This window comes from Tamandua tetradactyla, chromosome 15 (assembly GCF_023851605.1).
Source record: "Tamandua tetradactyla isolate mTamTet1 chromosome 15, mTamTet1.pri, whole genome shotgun sequence".
In the NCBI taxonomy this organism is placed as follows: Eukaryota; Metazoa; Chordata; class Mammalia; order Pilosa; family Myrmecophagidae; genus Tamandua; species Tamandua tetradactyla.
The window spans coordinates 4,726,838-4,730,141 of NC_135341.1; the positions used below are offsets into that span (position 1 = coordinate 4,726,838).

The window sequence follows — 3,304 nt, forward strand, 5'->3', positions numbered from 1 at the left end:
GTGGGCCAGGATGGCTCAACAGGCAGAGTTCTTACCTGCCATGCCAGAGACCTTGATTCCCAGTGCCTGCCCATGCAAAAAAAAAAAAAAAAAAAAAAAAAAAGCCCTCTTAACTAAAAAGGGGAAGTGAAAAATGAGATAAAATAAAGTTTCAGTGGCTGAGAGATTTCAAACAGAGTTGAGAGGTTATCCTGGTGTCTATTCTTATGCATTATATAGAGATCCCTTTTAGTTTATGGTGCATTGGAGTGGCTAGAGGGCTGTACCTGAAATTATTGAGCTGTGTTCCAGTAGCCTTGATTCTTGAAGTAGATTGTATAACTATGTAGCTTTTTTAATGTGATCGTGTGATTGTAAAAACCTTATATATCATTTCCTGGTGCCTGCTCATGCAAAAAACAAACAAACCTTATATATGATGCTCCTTTTATCCAGGGTATGGACACATCAGGAAAAATGAATAAATAAATAATGGGAGGATAAAGGAGTTAAAAAAAATGGGTAGATTGAAATACTAGTGGTCAATGAGGGGGAGTAGTAAGGGGTATGGAATATATAAGTTTTTTCCTGTTTTCATTTTATTGCTTTTAGTGGAATGATGCAAATGTTCTAAGAATGATCATGGTGATAAAATACATCACATCATTGTGAGCCATTGATTGTATACTGTGAATAGACTGTGTGTGATTTCTCAGTAAAAATATTTTAAGGAATATAAAACTATTTATTGACCACTGTTCATCAGTATTTACAATAAAGTAAACAACATACAATTGGATAACATTCTGATTACTATGTAGTTATTGTTTGTTCTGGCTCCTGCTGAACTAGAAACTCAAATACTGAAAAGATTGAACCTACATGTAAAGAATGCATTGGGGGTAAAGAAAAAACATGCAGATCAACTGTTTAGATTGCAAAAGTCTATTTACCCGTTTATTCCAAAAGGTCTTAAAACTGCAACATCTTTAATCATCTGATTAGATTTCTATGAATCATGACCTGTTGAGTCAATATAGCACAGGGATTTCGACTTTCCATAGGGAATGGCTCTCTAGAAGGAACCTTTAAATGGCCTTTTAACTAAGCCTTGTTTGGCTAATGAAAACAAACAGTATTTACTTTGTTTTCACATTTGGGTGGGGAGATTGTTGGTTATGGTAGAGTTTCTTCTCAGAGTTTCACAAATATTTTGCATTTATATGACTAAAGATACAGACATGGATTTTGCTCTGGCTGCTTTAAATTATATAATTTAAATTATTTGTATTATATTAAAATTGTCCAATTAATTACTGAATCATTTATTTGATTTGAAAGTTTATGACTTTAGGAAAATTTTCAGCTTAATTTGAAGTGATATCTTGCTCAGAATGATGGCATCACAGAAGTACCATGGATTTATCCATGGTTGTGAAATGCCTATTTTTGAATGGTTTTGTTTTCAATGAATGTAAAAAATAATAAAAAATTAAAAATGCATATGCATTTATACATACACACACACACACAAATAAACAACAAAAAACTATTATGGTCAGAATTGTCTCCTTAGGTATATATGGGGCAAAACACAAGTTCTGATTCAGTAATGACTACGGAAATTTTTCCCACATTTAGAAAAGCTGTTCTCTAATGCAAAGGAATAATATACCATGGTATCAAATGTTCTTTTCTGATAAATGAAGCGACTACGGAAAGCTTTTATGTGCTCAAAGTACCCAGTGATATTGACACAAAGACAAAACAAAAACCAATACCCCCAAAAAAACCTAAATTTCCCCAATAATACTACTTCAAAATAAGCATATCAAACTTGATTAGAATAATCATTCTAATGGAAATGAAGAATCACACTAATAAATCAAAAACCCAAGACCCAGACTTTATACATAAAAATATATATGAAAAACAATCCAAACAACTATTGAGCTTCATCTTCTGGACAAGAATTCCGTTAACCTCCCTTCATAAAAAGCGATCATAATTTGAGGACATTTCATGTTTGCCTTTTTGCCAGCACCAAGTCTGTCTCACCTGAATCTTTCCATTTCATGAGAAATATTAATTTTCCTCTGTTGTCTGTGGTACCAGTTATGTATTCAGGATCAAGACCTGTAGCAAAACTGCTTCGTCTGTCAGCAGCATCTCTTTTCTTCTTTGATTTGCTGTCATCACATTCACTGTCAGATAAAGATTTTCTTTATGTACCATTTTTTCCTTTACCAACTTTTTGAGAATTAAGAAATGCTTCAATTAACTCTGGGCAATCTAAATTTTTTTCAGGCTCCCAAGTGTTGTCAGCATCTATAAATCCCTTCCACTTCAAGAAAATACTCCACCTTCCCATTTACTGCCCGTCAATCCAGTACTTTTTCCACTACAAATTCTTCAGATTCTACCTCTTCCACTTTTTTGTGCTTCCCATTCTGTTTCTTTCCCACTTTTTGTTCACTGCTCTGAGCTGTTCCAGGTCCCATGTCTGCAGCATCTCCGGCCCTGTGTGCCTCCAGCTTCAGCCACATCTGAGGGGAAGGGGGCTAGAGTCAATAAAAATATGTTTTTTAGAAGAAAGAATACTGAATTTTGCCTTTTCTGCATCAATTGAGATGATCATGTGGGTTTTCCACTTTGATTTATTGACTTGGTGTATTACATTAATTAATTTTCTTGCATTGAACCATCCTTGCATACCTGGAATAAATCCCACTTGGTCATGGTGTATAATTCTTTTAACATGCTGTTGGATTTCATTTGTGAGTATTTTGTTGAGGACTTTTGCATCTACAATCCTTAAAGAAATTAGTCTGTAATTTTCTTTTCTTGTAGTATATTTGTCTGACTTTGGTATTAGGTTATGTTGGCCTCATAGAATGAGTTAGATAGCTTCCCCCCTCTTCAATTTTTTGAATAATCTGGGCACAATTGGTACTAACTTTTCAGAATGTTTGATAGAATTCACATATGAAGCCATCTGGCCCTGACTTCTTTGGGGGGAGCTTTTTGATGAATGACTCAATCTCTTTACTTATGATTGGTTTGTTGAGATCACCTATTTCTTCTTGAGTTAATGCTGGTTATTCATACTTTTCTAAGAAGTTGTTGATTTTATCTATGTTGTCTACTTTATTAGCATATATTTTTTCATAATATTCTCTCATTATCTCCTTTATTTCTGTGGAGTCAGTGGTTATGTCCCCTCTCCCATCTCTGATTTTATTTATTTGCATTCTCTCTCTCTCTCTCTCTTCCCCACCCCTCTCTCTTCCATCAGCCTAGCTAAGAGTCCATCGATTTTCTTAAT

The 3,304-nt window shown here is 34.3% G+C and overlaps 1 pseudogene; it reads right to left on the reverse strand.

The window, feature by feature from the left end:
* Positions 1-1,924: 1,924 nt before the first annotated feature.
* LOC143657802 (chromobox protein homolog 3 pseudogene) lies at positions 1,925-2,525 on the reverse strand (annotated as a pseudogene).
* Positions 2,526-3,304: the final 779 nt, after the last annotated feature.